The sequence below is a fragment of the Narcine bancroftii genome, chromosome 5 (genome assembly GCF_036971445.1).
Source record: "Narcine bancroftii isolate sNarBan1 chromosome 5, sNarBan1.hap1, whole genome shotgun sequence".
NCBI lineage: Eukaryota > Metazoa > Chordata > Chondrichthyes > Torpediniformes > Narcinidae > Narcine > Narcine bancroftii.
Window position 1 is genome coordinate 168,554,948 of NC_091473.1, and position 20,718 is coordinate 168,575,665.

A 20,718-nucleotide genomic window follows, 5' to 3' on the forward strand; every position below is an offset into this window, starting at 1 on the left:
TAGATCGTAGGAGCAGTATCAATAAAAAGAAAATTGATGTTTTAAAAATATAAGTAGTTACAAGCTGCATATTTAAGAAAAAAAACATTTAATTTGAAATTCCAGGAAGGGTTGAGTTGTTATTCTGACTTAGTATAAATATAGTGTAAAATTCTGGGTTAGTTCCAATCAAAGTTCTTTCCTTTCAGTTTCAGTCAATTTTGTCACCTGGAACTTGCACTGAGCATTCAAAACTTTCTCTGGGGCTGCGAACCATGAACCCAGCTGTGTTAGGAACAAATGGCAAATGCTGGAAAAAAAATGTCTGTCATCAGTTTTAGAATATTAAATATGTAATTTGTTTTTTTTGTCTTGGTGTGATTAATTCTATTCTTCAACAAAATGGCACCAAAATGATTTGCTCTGGATTTTTTTTATAATGAAAAGCTTTTTTGTAGTAATTTTTTAAATCTTATAGCACAATATATAATGGTACTGTTTAAGTATTTATAATGTATAATATAAACATCAATAAAAATATTCTAAACAGAAAAATGTAATTTGTAGAAGGTTAGCAGTCCTATTTATGGAATTATGTGAAAATGACGTGCCATCAGTTGAAGCAAAGAGTAAATTAAGTCTAGTGGTGATCAGTAACACCTTCATTGTCGGCAAAAGGTTCTGAATACCAGGCTTGGAAAGCTTGTAATCAGGACTGGATTCAGCATTGACATTTGACTGGTTCGTTTCACTTCTCATACAATTCTAGTGAAATGGTCATCAACCATAGTTTTAATTCATAGTGCTAAGGAATTCAAATTGGTGTTTAGTTGGTATTTTCAATCACAAGGCCACGTGTGAAAATATGATATTGAACATTTAAACCTCAGACTTTTTATTTATAAGTGTGATTACCAACTGTGATTTGGATGGTTTCAAAATTAGTTTATCTGGTTAATTTGGTGATAAATTATAAAGTTGAATTTGTTATCTTTTATTAACGGCACACTTTTTGATATTGTTTGAAGCATAACAAGCTAATGGGAACATCGTTCATAGCATTGAAATAGATGTGAGATTTTCAAGTTGATTTCATATATGTGGTACTCAATGAGATTTTTATTTTCAATTTTGTGCTCAAGAAGGTATGGCAGATTAATATTGAGGTAGGGAAAAGATTCCCCTGGGTTAATTTAGGAGCTCCTGGGTTGATTTAGGTAGAAAAAGATGTCCATGCTATTTTCTGACAACAGTTACCACACTACAGCTCCAGGCTGATGGATACATTCTCATTTTTCCATTCCCAAACCAGCCATCTTGAGATTGAAACAGTCTTAGCTTATTCTATGCAAGTTCAGTGCTGTCAAAACACAACTGGCAAATATATTTTTTGCAGCGAGCAGAGTCAGCCATGTGTTGTGTAGATTTGAGGTAAAAGACCAAGCTTGCGAGGATGAAATGAAAACTGAAAAGAGCTTGACATAATTGATCCAGTTTCATAATAAAGAAAACAACGTGGATTTAAAAAGTTGCGAACATGACTGAAGGTTGCGATGCATTAATCTCCCATTGTGGGAGAAATCATTAAAAAATAGATCAATCCAAATTCACCATACAATTTGTTCCAGTTGATAAAGTTGTTATAAATATTTGGTAGCTAGCCCAGCATGAAAATAGGGTTTATAAAAAACATTTGGCTTGAAAATAGGGTGGCTGGGTTATTTCTGATTGAAGTTGTTTTGATTGTGGGGGGAAAAAATAAGTTATAAGATTTGCAAAGATGCCTTTGGAACATCGTCTAGCCTTCTGGCCACTTTCTCTGGTAGTTCATCCCACCACACTGTGTGAAGAAAGGGCTCCTCTTAAATATTTCCCCTGTCATCTTAAATCTAGTTTTAGATTCCCTTACCTTGGGGGAAAGGCTTTGAAATGTGTACTTTCGTGAATTTATAAACCTCTGTAAGGAACCTCTCAGCCTCCAAAGCTCTGGAGGAAAAAGTCAAGCTACTCCAGTTTATGTATTCTGGTAACATTCACATCAGCTGGGTGACCAAAACTATGCACAATACTCAGTGGGCGGTTTCACCAACATCTTGTATATCGTACTTAAAGGGATCCTGGTGTGTTTGTATGCAAGATCTGAAGGCCCATATGCTGCAGAAGCAACTGATTATGAGGACAGGTGGCACGTTGGCATTTGTTACGGGATAAATTGAAAATCAAAGTAGGTGCCCCAGACTCTTTACCTTGGGTTATTTGGCCATAAACTGGATTCAGACTAGTATAATGGTAGGAAGACAAATTATACTTAGAGGTTGGAAGAATTTGGGGGACCAGCATTTCAGGGGTGGGCCTCAGAAAGGTCTTACAAACAGTTCGATAATACACAAAAATGGGGCAAATATCTAGGTTTCCTGGAGAGGTGGGGGGGGGGGGTTGGGCGGGAAATAGTGGTGGATGTGGTGGTGAAGCATATTAATGAATGGCAGTTTTTTTCTGTTATTAGAGGTCCAAATAGACACAAATGGTTATTATATTGATGGTTTTTTGCTGCCATGTTTGTTTCTATTTTATGGATAAGTTTGTAACTTATGATTTATATAAATTTAACACTGACTCAAGGGCATCGGGTAACTAGTTTTTAAAGAACTCAATAAAATTTAAATCATAAAGAAAGAAAATCCAAATAGAGAAATCTTTTGTTATGATGGTGCAGGGCTATGATGACACAAAGTTTGAGCTCCTTACCGAAGAAAAGATGTATTTTCTGCAGAGGGAGAGGGTGCAGCAAAGATTAATTAAATTGATTTCAAGGATGTTAGATCTTCTTTAAGAGTCGAGATTGAACAGATGGAGAGTGCATTTTCAAGTGTTTGGAAGAATGGGAAGAAATGGCACCAAAATGATTGGTATCAAATATTGAGAAGCAAATTTGGTGCTTAGCATTTTTCAAATGATAGAACAAATGTTCTATGTTACATATTAGAAATGTAAGGCAAGATATCAAAAATGATTGGCAAAAATGCTTAATTTCTCAAATACCCTGTGACTACACCCTCCTGATTCTTTTAGGCCATCTGTGCTCTGTTTATTTTTACTGTATATGATCTCAATCCTATCTTTCTACCTGGTGCAATTGCAACGACACTGTGACCAACTCAGAAATAAAATAGCAAGTGCTGTAAGTACACTAATACATTAACTTGAAATGTTACTGTTTCTCCACTGAGGCTGTCTCATATGATACACATGTCCAGCATTAATATTGCATCTATAAAAAGGTGAGCTTAAAACATGAATTCAATTCTTTTGAACATTAATTAAATAAAGTTAAGGTCAGATACACGAGATGCGCTGAGAATTTGAGCTTCAAAATCTCAAGCAACAGTTGTGAATTATAAACCAAAATAATGGTTTGTGGAGACTCAGAGCAGTCATTTTTTGGGAGACCAAGAAGTATCTTTCTTATTTATGAGAGCAGGACGGAACAAATTAGAATTGAAAAGTAATTCTGTGAATATGCCAGTTCTATTATAGGAAGGACGTGGAAACTATGGGAGAGGGCGCAGAGGAGATTTTGCCTGGATGTTGCCTGGATTGAGCTGACTTTTCTCTTTGCAACATCAAAAGATGAGAGGAGACTTAATAGAGGTCTACAAGATTATGAGAGGCATAGATAGGGTGGACAGCCAGTATCTGTTTCCTAGGGCAGGACTAGCAAACACCAGAGGACATCTGTACAAAGTTAAAGGAGGGAAGTTTAGGGGAGACATCAGGGGTAAGTTTTTTTTACACTGAGAGTTGTGGGGGCCTGGAATGCCTTGCCTGAGATGGTGGTAGAGGCTGAAACATTAGGGGCATTTAAAGAGGAACATGGATGAAGGAAAATAGAGGGTTATGGGGTAGGGTGGGTGTAGTAATTTTTTTTAGGGATATATGGGTTGGCACAAAATCAAGGGCTGAAGGGCCTGTACTGTGCTGTAGTGTTCTATATTATTGACTTTTCATCATCTGACAAGGCCAGCATTTATTGCTCATTTATAATTGTCCTGGAGAAGGTGGCAGTAATCTGATTTCTTGAACTGATCTGTAAGAAGTTGGAGAAACATTCAATTCACTTTTATTGAAATTAGCATGTTTAATTGCATAATGATACTGACACATTTGCATTTGTTCAACTGACCTAAAAATGTTTAGTTGCTGATTTTTGTTTGTACCCGGCACCTAATGGATTCCAGTTGCCCTGACACTGCTTTTCCATGGTTGCAATGTCCTGGTGAAATCTTTCAACGTGTTCGTCACTGATTGCACCAAGTGCAAAGGCAAAAAATGAATTTTCAATGAAATGTTGCATTTCATGGTTTTGTCTGCTTGAAATAGGACAGAAATCTGAAATGATCTTTGTGCCCAGACTGAAGTTCTTGTCACAATCTGGAATATTTTTTCAGGAAGCAAACCTTTTGGAAAAAAATGTGTTTTCCAGTGTTATCTGTGTGGCTGTGGAACAAACATCTACGGAGGCTTTAATCTTCAAACTAAGAGACTGAGTGGGATGTTAATTCCAGTGTGAAAATATGCAGGAGTTTGAGCTTTTCAATTGGTCAAGCAACAGTTTTTTTTCCCCCCTCAATTCATTACTAAAAAAGTAGGTTACCTCAAAAGTGAAAGGTCTGCTTCATTGCGCACAACAAACAGGAAATCGGGGAATGGACGACAACCTTTAGATTTTATGATGCCTCGGAAGGTATTGTGAAGTATCATGTCTGTGCAGTTACCAGCAATTTACATGCCTCGCACTGAAATTATCATCAATCTTGTTGTCATAGAATATCTGGCAACAAAAAGAAACAGATGAGAAAATTGGTGGCCTGTCGGCAGAAAGAATTCTGTGTAAAGATGAAACACTGAAACCTTCCGAGACTCCAGTGAGCCCACGGTGATTATTATGCCCTCAGAAAGATAAAATACAGCTGTTATTGATTTCTGTGGCTTCATTCTTCATGCTATTTCATGAAGGACGAAATACACATCACGGTCAACAAAACATGGTAACATCTGGCTGCATGTCTGCTTGCACTCTATCACCCTTTTTGCAATTTAATCATTTAGTTGCAAGCACCAGGCCCGACAGAAGCATTCAAGAAGAGTCAGATGAATGATGAGGGACATCTTTGCAGGGCAGCAAATGCTTCCTAGATAGCCATGAGGAATGATGACATCCATAATGAAGAATCCTTGTTTGTGGAGTTTCAGATTCAGATTTATTGTCAGAGTACATACATGACGTCACATACAACTCTCAGATTCCTTTTTCCTGCTGGTGTGGCAGAATTACCACTAATTGGTAGTGCAAAAAATAAACTGTACACAGCGTGAACAAATAATGTAAATTAACTGTAAACAGATAATGAATGTAAACAACTCTACATACAGAGAGAACAAAGAAAATCAATAAAGTGCAAAAGCAATAGTCCTTAAGTGAGTCTCTGATTGATTTTATCATTGAGGATTCTCATGGTGAAGGGGTAGCAGCTGTTCCTGGACCTGGTGGCGTGAATCTTGTGGCACCTATACCTCTTTCCTGATGGCAGCAGTGAGAACAGAGCGTGTGCTGGGTGTTGTGGATTATTGATGATGGCTGCTGCTCTCCCTCCGATGGCAGCGTTACCTGTAGATGTACTCAATAGTGGGGAAGGTTTTGCTGTGATGCTCTGGGCTGTGTCCACTTCCTTTTGCAGGGCTTTACACTCAGGGGTGTTCCCATACCAGACCATGATGTAGCCAGTCAACACACTTTCCACCACACCTCTGTAGATATTTCCCAGGGTTTCTGATGTCATACCAACCCTCCACAAACTCCTGAGGAAGTAGAGGTGCTGACATGCTTTCTTCACGATGCCATTGGTGTGTTGGGTCCAAGAAAGATCCTCCAAGATACTGACTCCCAAGAATTTACATTTGTTCACCCTCTCCACTCCTGATCCCCCAGTGATCACTGGATTGTATACCTCTGGCTTTCTTTTCCTGAAGTCAACAATCAGCTTCTTAGTTTTGGTGATGTTGAGTACAAGGTTGTTGTTGGTGAACCAAGTTTTCAATCTCCCTCCTGTTTGCTGACTCATCCCCTTCCTTTATACAACCCACTACCGTGGTATCGTGAGAAAATTTGTAGATGGGGTTATTGACATACCAAGCCACATAGTCGTAGGTGTAAAGTGAGTAGAGCAGGAGGCTAAGAACACAGCTCTGTGGTGTCCTGGTACTGATGGAGATTGTGGAGGAGAAGTCCTTACCAATCTTCACTGATTGTAGTCTGGAGATGAGGAAATCCATGATCCAATTACACAGTGGCGTGTTATCCCCCAGGTCTTGGAGTTGCTGATCAGTTTTGAGGGAATGATGGTGTTAAATGCCACACTTTAGTCAATAAAGAGCATCCTGATGTTTGCATCTTTGCTGTCTAGATGTTCCAGGGCTTTGTGTAGAGACAGTGCGATGGCATCTGCTGTAGACCTGTTTGTACAATAGATGAACTGGAATGTATCCATGTCACTGCTCAGACAGGAGCTGATAGGCTTCATCACCATCCTTTCAAAACACTGTTGATGTAAGTGCTACTGGTTGATAGTCATTAAGGCAGGTTACTACACCCTTCTTGGCACCGATATGATTGACGCCCTGCTGGAGTGAGATATTGAAGATATCCGTGAATACCTTACTAAGAAGATCAGCACAGATCTTTAATACTTGGGCAGATACTCTATCTAAACTGGATGCTTTCCTTGATTTCTCTCTTTTCTTTCATGGTTCCTTTTGAAGGATGCACATTGAGCTACAGGGCTCTGAGAAACCGGTGTAGATAGTGTTCAGAATAAGTTGCACTTTTCTGGACAACTAAAGGAATTGATCATCAGTATATACATGGAAAGTCATTCTTAACTGTTATAAACATCTCTGAAAAGCATTCCCATAAATGGGAACCCAAAGATTTTGTCTGATTTATGAAAGTTACCTCCTATTATTCCTGGGGAGACCTTGAGCATCTGTATTGAGAGGATCATAGGGAAGGAGATCATCAATTCTGATTGCGATCATGTTGTTTATTCTTGAGTGAACCCACAGTATATCAGGGAATAAACGCAGCATTGCTGACCAACAAAAATAGCATTTTATTAATATAACCTTGGAAATCTTCTCAGTAAGTTCTGGCAGGTTCCCCCAGCGATGTGACGTTGTTACTCCACAGTACTAGACCATTTCATCCCTTCAGCTGATCTGGGCAAACAGCTAATAGCTAATCCCTCTGACCACAGTTCCTGTTAGATGTAACCATTTCAGCCCATTCAACGTTCATGTGAACAAACAGCATGGAGTCATTTTCTTCATTTTGACAAGGGTTGACACCCAAAGATGCTCATGTGAATTATGTAATAAGACGCGGGGAAGCACGATGGTTAAAACAATTGAAATAGTGATGTTGTTGTTATAAAAGTGGGTGCTGTTACTTGACTGCCACTTATAAAGCATGTTGTCCTGTTGAATGACATTAAGCACCTTACTCTTTGGCTTGCCCTCTTTTCTGCTCCACAATTAATCATCAGCCCTTCACAAAGAGTCATTTTGTACATTAGACCACACTTACCCATTCATTTGTTCATCATTTCAATTTAACTGTCCCTTTTTTTAATTTACAAATCCTCCCACAGTTTTGCATCAAAACACTCCCGGTGGAGAGATTTTCGAGATGGCGGGCCCGAGCTGGACATAAATCAATAAAAATGGGATGGAGAGGGTGGCGGGAGGAAGGTTAGAGTGGGCTGTCTATTACTGCCTTACCATTCACAAGATGATGGTTGATTTGATTGCTGAGTTTAAAACCACTTCCTTGCCCAAACCCTCAATCTGTTTTATTCCAACACAGTACTTACCTCCGCCTGGGATTCAGAGACTACCAGAGACTTGCAACTGCCTGAAAGCAGAAAATCTTTCTTACCTGAGTCCTGGTTCTGAAATCACTGATTAAGGAAAACATATTCACAGCATCTGTCCTGTCACACACCAGAGGACCTTGTGTTTTAATGCAATCTCATCTCATTTTCTTCTGAGCTTCAAAAAATAGAGGTCTGATCTACACCATTGTCTCTCGGAAGGATTTGAAGCATGTGAGAAATTTAAAATGAAGACTTTGCTTAACAGAGAGCCAATTCCACGAACATGAATCTTGGTACAAGCTTAAATACAAGCAATGGAGTTTGGGTCATATATCTACAAGAGGAGGAAACTGGCCGAGAATAATTTAGAGCAACTTAGAGGCATCAAAGACATAAAATTTGGGTTTCAGAAACAGATAAGCTGAGGTGGGGGAATGAAAGGGTGGTCCTATCAATGACACATCTAATGTGGTCTAACGCTCATGCAGAAATCAGATATGTTGCCATGGTTGTTAGTAATGTGGAATAGTAGTAAGAAGGGAGAAGGATAAAGGCAAAGGAATAGAGTTTGTAATTTTGAATGTAGATACTGGCTTCTGATTACCCAATCATGGGAGTAAACTTTGCTCATTCACGACTGGATAGCTGAGAAGTATCCATGACAACTTAGAGAGTGTGGGATTCAGGAGAAGGGATGGCTGCTTTGAGCAGGAGCTTATGTTATCAGCAGACATATGGAGATTGAAGCCTTGAAGGGCTCAAACCCGAAACATGTACCTTTATCTTTGCCCTATAAGGTGCACTTTTTGACCTGCTGAGTTTCTCCAGCATTGTATTTTTACTTCAATCAAGGTGTCTGCAGACTTTCGTGTTTTACCCCCTTCATGTGGACATTGTTGTTGGGCTTCCTATGGTTTTATCAATGAGGCAGTGAATAGATTAAAAAAGATGACCCATGGAACGATGAGTGAGGAAGTCCAAAGGCAATCTTGAAGTTGGTGCAAGTGTAGCCGTCGCCAATGGTTCTTTGAATGGCTTGTCTCTGGTTAAGATTCTTTTAATTGACTGTATACTGTGTACCTTTCAGTTGAATGAGAAATATAATTTCTGCTTAAATGTGCAGTGAACATATACATATTTTATTATTCTAGAATTAAATGTTGGAGTTGGGACATATTGATTCAGGATTTTATCACGGTGAAGGTTGGAGAAACATGACTCAAAGGTGTTTTAAAGTAGAAAGTGAGCCCCTCCCTCATGATTAAGATGAGGAATTTTATTGGACGAATTTTTATTGCAGGGAAAAGTTTAAGATCATTAAATGACAAATATTGTATACATAAGGTTGCAAACAGGAGCTTCCGCTCCCAACTGTGACCTTTTGTGCTTAATTGAAATGCCAGACTTTATTATGTTGGTTGATTGGTACTTCACCTCTGTTTGCACAAGGGAATGACTTATTGTTACTTCACAAGCAGCTGCTGGAAGCCAGCAAAAAAAATTAAAGAAAATGAATTGGATGTTTTCTTTCAATGTGATACAGTATTTTAATTTTAAATGTATGCAGTAATTTTTGATTAACGATCATTGATCTTGATAAATTATGTTGACAAGGTCATTGGTGAATGACAAGTCAGAAACTGTACAGCTCCTCATCTCTAAAATTAAAAATAGAGAGAGCTAATAATATTAATCAATATGTATTTTTTTACATTTACAACTTGCAGATAATGTTACTCCCAAGAGATACAAGGAGTTGGTCATTCATCTGAGTAGTACAATTTTTAGAACTTCAAGATAATAATTTCTCTCCATATCTTATACATAATATTTTCCGTAATTTAGTGTGGGTTGTGCATGCTACCATGTTTTTTGCAGTTCTCATGTTTTTCGAAGCCAACATGAATAATTGTAATATTCATTGTTGCACATTTTCATTCATTAGATTTATTAGAAGTTGATGCAATAATCATGGATCTGAAAAACAAAATATTTATTCTTGTTTTCAAAAGGAGCTTAAATATTAGTGGCACAAGTCCATATGGGCAAAATTTAAAAAAAAGATAATGCTTTGCGACCATTTGTAGGTCAATATCTACACTTAAATTTCCTAACAATCTCCTCAACACATCATGGAAAATGGAAATGTGGATAAATAGATATCAGATTGTGGGGCTGAGAAAAAGTCAAATACCCCATTTGTAAGTTTGAAAATGACATTTTTAAGCATGTAAATTAGGACAGCATGTTTAATACTACGTACTTGCGGAAGCTTTTCAATTTTTAATGAACATGTATTCAACGAAACTACAATGCTGGTCTCAGTGAGGATTAAATAAACTCTCAAAATAGCAATAAAATACCAGAAAAATTGTTATTTCCTGCTGTAACTAAAATTCTGTGCTTAATTTTACAACTGATTTGAACCTTTCTGCAGAAAATTTATGTGTACAGCCTTTTAGCCTAAGGAGCTATTATTTGAAGTTGTAATCAGGATAGAGACTGATTGATATGGTTAAAGAACAGTGACATTCAGGCCCAGCATATGTATCACATTTACAGCTCTGTTTCACCAGTGTTTTTGCATGATAATTATATACTGATCACAGATTTTTCGACAAATCTTTAGAAAAGTCTAATATATTAACATGTCAAACTTCATTACATCATACTTATTGACCAATTATACCCAATAAAATCATGCACTCTCACAGATCAGGGAATTATACAACAAATTGTCAACAGAAGGAACTTTTATTCCCATATCTTTTCCTGTAATTTGATAGCCCAATGAATAATAATAATAATTTTGGAGCAGGAGATTATCAGCTGGAAAAGAATAGTTTGGCATTTTATGGAGAGTACCCAATCTTACTCTTTATACACTAAAATCCCGCATTATTGCCGTATACACGACCCATCTCTGGAAGCCAGCTTGCTTGTTCACGCAGAACAGAAGAAATGCCGTGTCAGTGAGTCCTTTTACACAGCGACCTGGCTTCCTGGAGCAAAAGAGGCGGGACATGTAGGACAGCAGTGTCAGCGCCTAGTGTGATGCAAAACATATGGGTTGGGCAGTGACATTGCTCTGTACACATAATGGCAGGCTAACAGTGGGTGCTTATGCCAGTCGTGTATATATTTTGCACTCTTCGAACGCCAGCAAATCTTCTGTGCCTTGTATTCAACTTTTTGAAGCTTGCAATGTTGCATTCATGAATGAAGTATTCATGCAATCAGAAAAATATTGGAGGAGAATCTGAAGAGAAGCAGGGGAGGAGTTTGAGGCAGAAAGGCCCATGGACCTTAACGTCATAGACAGAGATATTTGGTTCTTCTGAGTCAATTTGCATTGGTTTCTGATGGAAGAATGTGGAGGAGAGACCATACGGGCCTGTGTCCTGGTCTAATATCCTCAATAATTGTGATGAAGATGAGTGGCAGAATCATTTTCGTACGTCTCAGAACACTTTTGACTTTTTTATTGGAACTCGTCGAGCCCCACCTGAAGCGCAAGATAACATTCTGGAACCTCGGCTCAGACTCGCTGTTGCTTTCTGGTAGTACGCTACCCCATGTGAACATCAATCCCATTAGTTGTATTTTTGGCATCGATGTCACCATTGTGTGTTGCTACGCCAGGTTAATGGAGGATTGAGGAGGGACCTTTCTAAACATTTTGTCGAACTGCCAAGTGGTGCACACCTTCAGGAGACAATGGATGGACTTGCAGAATGGGGGGATCCAATGTGTGCTGGTGCCATCGATGGCACACGTATTCCCATCATAGCCCCCCCATGACGATGCACAAGCCCACGGCAATTGGAAAGGGTGGTACTCGATTATTCTTCAAGCTGTTGTTAACTACAACTACTGGTGAGGATCTCAGCCTGACTGACAATTATTTGACTTTATCAATTAATGTTTTTCATATATCAATCTACACACTCAGTTTTTTGTTGTTCCAGCTTCACAGACGTGTACGTGGGTTGGCCTGGCTACATGCATGAAGCTCGAGTTTTAGCCAACTCACCCATCTACAGAAAGGCCGAACATCAAGGTGGGTACCTCTTCCACGTGAAGTAAGTGCTTATATACCCCACTGCATAGTAGTGCACGTGTAGAGCAAGCAATCAATCATGTTTCTTTTGTTGCATTTAACCATATAGGATATAATGACAATGAAATAAATATATATATGTTCAAATGAAGGATTGGTTAACTGACTGTACTTCAAATAAAACTTATGACAAGTCCAAGGATCAGGTTCGATACTGCTATTGTAAAATGGCCACTAGAAAGCATTAGTGAACTGATTGTTTGTGATTTCAAAGGTTGCATAACGTACTTATAAAATGTACATTGCTCTGCCCTCAGAATTCCCAATCTGTTAATGGAGTGGAAATCCCTGTGTATCTAATCGGGGACCAAGCTTACCCCCTCAGGAATTGGCTGATGAAAGGGTTCCCTACCCACTACGCACTTGATCAATGACAGTGTTACTTTAGCCGCCATTGGTGCTCAGCAAGGATGATAGTAGAACATGCTTTCAGACATCTCAAAGGCCGCTGGAAATGCCTGGCCAAGTGACTTGATATTTGAGACACTATTGTATCAGGCGTTGTTGTTGCCTGTGGTGTTCTACACAATATACGTGCAATCAACATGGAGCACTTCTTGCCAGAGTGGACCATCGAACTGCCTGATCTCCCTGAGCCTGATCGAGTTCCTCATCAGAGTGCACGAGCACACAGTCACCAGACGATCTGTGAAGCAATTATGCCCCTTCTGTGAACTAATTCTGTAAACCGATTACGTCCATTCTGGAAACTAAATCTGTAAACTGAATAAGCCAACAAATAACATTTTTAGTGAATGTTTATGGCACATGCCAGAAATTTGCAGTGCACTGAAAATAGGTAGTTATGAGCGCAGAGGACCCCAAAATATATCTATATTCTGTCATAGTGTAAATAACAATAGCAATAAAGAGTGTAGATACAACTGCAAATTACTTTTCACAACTGTGCAAATTAAGAAGACACCTATTACCCTGTTCAAAAGTAATAAGGCACAACACAGTGTGGACAACTGTTAAATCACTCCAGCAGCTGAAGGAAAGATGATGAAAGACTTATATAGTTCATCTGGACGAGGCTGTTTTTGTCAGGTGGTGGGGAAGACTATTACTGCCTCTGGAGTGCAGGAGTGCGGTACTGGCCTGCGGGAGTTTGGTGCTGTGGAGAGGGAGCAGGGTGCTGTGGTACAGAAGCAGCCATGCTTGCGTTCAGGTCCTGCAGAAGTGAGGCCTGATTCACAGAATCAGAATCAGGATTTATTGTCATGAACAAGTCATGAAATTTGATGTTTTGCTGGAGCATCATCATGCAAACCTTCATCTTACAACATTACTGCAAAAAAAATTAAAATGTAGTGCACAAAAAGTAAGGCAGTGGATTGATGATTCAAGAATCTGATGGCAGCGGGGAAGAAGCTGTTCTTGTGCCATTGAGTGCTCACCTTTCGGCTCCTGTATCTTTTCCCCAGTGGTAGCAGAGTGAAGAGGGCATAGCCTGGGTGGTGGGGAGTCTTTGAGGAGAGAGGCTGCTTTTTTAAGATGTCCTCAATGGAGTTAAGTCTGGTGCCTGTGATGTTGGAGGCCAAGTTAACAACCTTCTGGAGTTTATTTTTGCCCTGGGAATTGGTGCCTCCATACCAGGCAGTGATGCAACCAGCAGAATATGCTCCACAGTACACCTATAGAAGTTTACAAGAGTCATCAGTGACATACCAAATCTCCTCAGACACCTCACAAAATATAGCTGCTGGTGAGCCTTTGTGATTGCATCGACATGGAGGCTCCAGGACAGATCCTCAGAGATGTCGACACCAGGAATTCTTCATCTCATGCTGCCATCTCCACCTCCTTCACATCTCTGTTCATCTACTCCTCACGGTCCCTCTGCCTTTCCAAATGAGGGTGATCTCTCGCCACATCACCATGGTCCATTAACAGTAGCAGATCCTTTATTTCCAATCTTACCACCTGAGCTTTAGTTAGTTTCTGTTTTTTTCATATGCACCTGACATCCTAGAGAACAAAGCTACACAAGCAACATTAGCGAGATGGAACTTTATGGGCAAACACACTTACAGAAACACATGAGAAAGATGGTGATCATGAACAAAAAGTAATTTTTTACCTGGTTGATCATGAGGCACAGCTTGATTGTTTCTAATGGTGGCGTCCATCTCCAAGCTGCTAACGTCTCCGGCATCAGCACTGCTGCTGGAGGAGGGAGATGCAGCAGGAATGGTCTCAGGAGAAGCTGGATCCTCCGTGTTGATCAGAAGAGCAACTGGGTTTGCAGAGTGGCTTGTCCCAAGATGGAATGGTCAAAATATGGCCAGTCTGGATGTCCTCTGCCACTTCCGCCATTATGGTCAATGACCTGATGAAATCCTTTCCACAGACTCTTCAACTTGGTTATTGCCTGTGCCTTGCCCCGAGCAAAGCCGCGGTCACTATGTTGTGTGGCCATCCTTTCGAATATTAGGCCATCTTTTACCATTCCCGTTAACAGTCATTTAATTTCCTCCTGTGCTCTGAGGTTAAGGAGCTCCTGAACCTCATTACCTCTCCAATGCCAGGCACGTTAAGATCTGAATATAACCTAAGTGTTGCTGACTTCATAGCTGTTTGTTAAATGTAAAATACCCACATTTACATCGCACACATAAGATGTCACATTCCTTTTCTGTTTGGACCTGGCAACATAGCTCGCCCTTTTACACTCGGCCTGCTTCTCCTCTGATACTACCTCACCTGGTGGATAAAAGGCTGGTCTGAAGTGATTCCCCCATCCCCAATCTGCCTTCAATGCAAGGCATATTAAAGGCAGATTACACCCAGCTTGAAGTATCAGTGTTAAAAAGGGTATCTGATTGCTTTAATTGCCCATTTAATTATTTCTGAATACATCTTTCTCAGCGAAAGATATTTTTTGTCCAAGGAAATGGTACAGCTAGAAGAGCTTTCACCTCACAATTCTAACAATCCACCACAATCTTGACCTCACATACTGACTCGATGGAATTTTCAGGTCACCTTTTGGGCTTCCTTCTAGTTCTCTGGTTTCTTCCCACATGGTAGATCTGTGGGGTTAGCAAGTTAAATGGCTGTTTTCCCCAGTCTGTTGGTGATTGTTAGTTGGGGAGACTGGATGATAAATGTGGTGAGAATAAAACAATCAGCGGAAACCTGATGGGATAAAGGATCTGTGTCTTCTGTATAACTCTTCTCTACAACTTGTAATTCTCACAGCCTCTAGATGAACCAAGGTGCTTGTGCCAAAGTCTGATGGAAGTCAATTTGTGCAAAGCAGACTTAAACAAAGAGCAAATTAATCAATTAATGGATATTCTCTCAGATAATAACCATTAACAAATTAAAGTATGGAAACAGGCTATCTTGGCCCTTCCTTCTAGTCCTCACTGATTTAAGAGAACTCCTTTAGTCCCACCTCCCTGCTCCCTGTCCATATCCCTCCAATCCCCTCATATCCATGTACTTATCCACCTTCTCTTAAACGACAAAATTGACCGTGCTGCAACCACCTCTTCCGGAAGGTCATTCCACTCAGTCACCACTCTCTTGTTACTTGTAAACTTATGCCCCCTAACCCTTAACTCATGACCTCTTGTTCTTTTTTTTTTCCAAAATTTATTTATAGTATCTCCATACATTCATTTCAAATTGACTTAGTATAATATTACATAATAGATACTAAATAATTTTCAAATTTTCACCCCCCCCCACCTCCCCTAACCCCTTAGGAAACCACCTTGTGGTGGTTAATTCCCAAAAACCCAAATGGGTGTGGTATAAACCACAAGTGGCCTATGACTTTCGGGAGCAGAAGTACCACCCCCTCCCCCCCACCCCCCCAGGCAGACAAAATACACGTATAAACCGAAAAATCATCATTTCTTATATCCATAAAACCCCGGTCGATCAATTTAACCAATCATATTCATAAACTACTTTTTTTTTTGAAAATCCAAACTTGATGTTAAATTTTGGACCCTTTCCACCCTCCCAACACTGAGTTAAACATTGTTTACAATCAATAAAAGTTTAAAAAAAAAATTTTTTTTCAAGTCTTCCTGAATTTCATCCACTGAATTAAAACACCTCTGAACATCCCAGTTCAACACCGAATCTTCCATTCTTCTCAGTCTCAAGTTGAATTTGTAGCTTACTTTCAAAAAAAGTTTTTTTCAAATATTTTAAAATTTTCTTGAACATAATTCCTTCGGTCTTGATCTTCTAAAGCATCAATGTTATTCATAAGTTCTTTCTTCTGTGTTTCCCAATTTAATACCAAATTTTCCACTTTGTCAATCTTCTCAATGTTAAGTTGAAATTATTGTTTATTTTCAAGAAAAACTTATTCAAAATTTTTAACTCTTCTTGGACATTGCTCCTTCGAATTTAATTTTATAAATCATCAATCTTGTTCATAGTTTCTTTCGACTGAATTTCCAAATTTAATAATAAAGTTTCCGTTTTTTCCAATTTTCTCAATATTAAACTGATCTTGTTGTTTAGTTTAAAAAAAACCTTTTCAAAACTATTAAAATCTGTTTGCAATGTATGCATACTCACAGATAATAAATTCACTCTTCCAATATTCCATCCAAAAAAAATCACTGATAAACCTTATTGCAGGTCAAGGAGTTCCATATATATGTTTATCTTCAGAAAATACTTCAAATATTTCAAATCAACATTCGTCGCCATCTTTCAAAAAGGAGTCCAAAATCAACTTTAATAAGTTCTGTTCTTGAGAAAATTCCAGCACCAACTCCAGCTCTGTCTGGGCAAATAGGTCAAATTTCTTCCAAAGTCAAAGAATGTAATTTTGTTCTGTATTTATAGATACTAAATTCATCCTTCCGATATTCCATCCAAAAAAAATCACTAATAAACTTTAATGTTATCTGGATTTTTAAAACTCACGGGCAACCAATGCCAATTACTGCAATTTATCTTCATAAAACATTTCAAATCAATATTCATCACCATCTTTCAGAGGGGTGTCCAAGGCCAGCTTATCCGACAGTCCAATTAATGAGCTTCGTTCTTAAGAAAATTCCAGCCTTGACTCCGTGGTTCTGTCTGGGCAAGTAGGCCGAGTTTCTTCCAAAGTCGGAGAGTGTAGTTTTGTTCTGTATTTGAACTCTATTTTCCTTAATCTTTGTTGCCATTTTAAACTAAAAACAATTGATAAACAAAACAAAGACTTTTAACAGAAAAAAAATATTCTTAAAACGGGTATTTATATAACTGCCTGGGGGAGACCGGGAATGCACGTCCGCTCCCTACGCCATCTTGCCACGCCCCCCCCATGACCTCTTGTTCTAATCTCGCCTACCTTCAAGGGGAAGAGCCTATTCACAACTACTCTGTCTACCCCCTTCATAATTTTAAATGCCTCTATTAAATCCCCCCTCAACCTTTTATGCTCCAATGAATAAAGACCCAGTCGTCTCAATCTTTCTTTTTTATTCTAGATACTGCAATCCCAGAAACATTTTAGTACATCTCCTCTGCACCCTCCCCACCTTATTGATATCCCTCCTATAATTTGGGGACCAGAACTGCACACATAATGGTTGAGAGACAGTTCACTTACTCTTCTTCATGTGTTTCCTTTGGCTTCTTTTATGACCATTCTAAAGCGTTGTACGAGGAATTGCACTGTTGGCAATCTATCATATCAATGTGCAGCTTGAACCCATAACCTTTTGACTCTGAAGAATGAGAACTACCACGGAGCCACAGCTGACATTTCTGCTGTTGAGGAAGTAATTGAGTTGAACACTGATCAATGAAAAGCGGCCACAATTATTTCACACGAGTTAAAGTGAAGTTTACTTTTAAAAAATGAATAACAGGAAATAGTGCACAATGCAAACCTTCCATACATGTCACAGTCCACAGCAGGAGACGGGAGAACTGCAGGTAATAAATTACACTGGTCCAGTAAAACATACACGAAACCACCTGTAGTTTCATTATTGATAAAATATTTTTGATTTAATGCTTTACCACAATGATAAAGTAGTATTATGTCACAGACCAGCAGCAATAGATATTCATCAAGACAATGTTATTGATTTGATTTTAAAACAATATATTTATTAATAACTACCTTAATTAAATTAACCCCATCTATGTGTGAATATACTTATGTGTGCGTATGCGTGTGGGCGGGATACCTAAACCATTACAGCTTTGGCACAATTCTGTAAATTTGGTCCCAAGTTCTGATTTAGAAATCTTGTGTTGGAATGCAGATTATTTTACTGACGCACAGAAGCAATCACGAAGGAGTGACTGAGCTGCTGAAAACTCACAAAACTCACAAATTCTTGTTGAGTTGCTGACTGAGAAATATCCTTTCCGATGAATGGCTATCACAACTCCCCTTCTCCTTGTGTAGGTAAATGAAAACCCCGGCATGGGTCATTCGAAGTGACTTTTCCTTTGGTCACAGTGGGTTGAATAATTCCTCTGACAGGGAGAATCAGCCATATTGCCAATTTCATACAGTCACTCCAGCACAGTGGTGATGAGATGGCTACTGATCACCAAGTGTGCTGTTCCTTTACATGTTTCTCTCATGTCTCTCTCTCTCCCCTCCTATCCCTGGATAAAGCAGCAAAATGTTCTCTCTCTTCCTCCAGATGATCAACCTTGGGCACAGTCAGTGTACCTGGTTGTTGCCACTCAGTTCTCTCCACAGTTGTGAATGGTCACAGTCAGTACTAGCCCTTAAAGTGAGTCACTAGGCGAGCACAAAAAAAATATTTCAAAATGTATTTCTTACCTCAGGCGGGAATCCTTAAACAAGTGCTTGTTAAATCAAGACAAAGGTGGAAATCATAATTGATCTATTTTAATGGTCTGACTTGTGTTGGGACAACATGATTAACATGATTATGTATCAGCTGGTGCAATGTAACTTCTTGCATCAGCTATACCTTACTCCACAAAAGTTACATAAATTAAAATCGGAAATATCAGACCAATGTTTTTGATGTGGTCAAGAAAAAAGTACTTTCTTGCATTCAACCTGGTCATGCCCTAAAGTGAGGCCTTTCTGGCAAAATTTGGGTAATATCCTGGGGAAACATTTACTGGAATTTGATACCCTCAGATGCCTGAATTATTTATATTGGGGAATTTAGAAGACGTAAGATCTAAAATGAGATTGTCTAAATATCAATTAAAATTTGTTAAGCACGCTTTAGCAGTGGTTAGGAAATGCAAAGCAGTTACTTGGAAATCTGATTCCGAGCTAGGTTTAGCCCACTGGAAGATAGAAATGCTTAATTGTGTTCCACTGGAGAAGATCACCTGTAACCTCAGAAACAGGTAAGATGCATTTTTAAGAATATGGAATTCATACCTCAGGAACATCGGGGTAAATCTTTAACAATTCCCCCCCCCCCCCCCAACCGATGTTCACAGCATGGAAATCAATAGACAATAGACAGTAGGTGCTGGCGTATGCCAATTGGCCCGTCGAGCCAGCACCACAATTTTTCAGATCGTGGCTGATCATTCTCTGTCAGTATCCTTTCCCTGCCTTATCCTCTGCCCATAAGAGCCTTATCTAACTTGCTTTTGAACATATCCAGCGAAACTGCTCCTACCACCCTCTGTGGCAAAGCATTCCACAGATTCACACTTCTCTGGGTAAAAAGATTTCTCCTCAGCTCCGTGCTAAAGGGTCTTCCCTGTATTCTTAAACTACGCCCTCAAGTCCTAGTCCCTCATGTAATCCGAATTCACCCTGTCTAGCCCCTTGATAATCTTAATCATGTCTCCCCTCATCCTTCTAAACTCCATTGCATATAAGCCCAGTCTTTCTAACCTTTCAGCGTATGTCATTCTTGCCATCCTGGGAACCAACCTTGTAAATCTGCGCTGCACTCCCTCTATAGCGAGTATGTCCTTCCTGAAATTTGGGGACCAGAAGTGGGTGCAATATTCCAGGTGAGGTCTTACCAGGGCCCTATACAACTGCAGGAGGGCATCTCTGCTCCTATACTCCAATCCCCTCTTTATGAAGGCCAACATGCCATTTGCCCTCTTCAAAGTCTGCTGAACCTGCATGCTAGCTTTTAGTGACTGGTGTACGAGTACCTTTGCACTACCCAGATCCATTTGCACTACCCCACTCCCGAGCTTGACTCCATTTAAATAATACTCCGCTCTCTTATTCCTGCCTCCAAAATGGATAACCTCACATTTGCTCACATTGAATTTCATCTTCCATTCCTCCGCCCACTCCCCCAACCTGTCCAAGTCCCTCTGCATTTTCCTGACATCCTCCTCACACTTTACACCACCACCCAGTTTAGTGTCATCTGCAAATTTGCTCATGTTGTTAATAATCCCCTCATCCAAATCATTTACATAAATGATAAACAACTGAGGACCCAACATCGAGCCCTGTGGTACCCCACTCGTCACATCCTGCCATTCTGAAAATGACCCGTTTATCTCAACCCTTTGATACCCATTCTATTTTTTAACCAATTTTCTATCCATGTCAGCACCTTACCCCCAATACCATGCTCCTTAGATAAGTCAAGTTATTTGTCCCTTGATGGGACTGGGGTTTATCTGAGGTGAAGCCAATCTTTTCTTGTTCTTATTCTTTCCCTTTTCTTACTTTTTCTTCTTGTTTCTTGGTGAAAGGGGGAGGGGGAGGGAGGGTTCCTCTTATTTTGT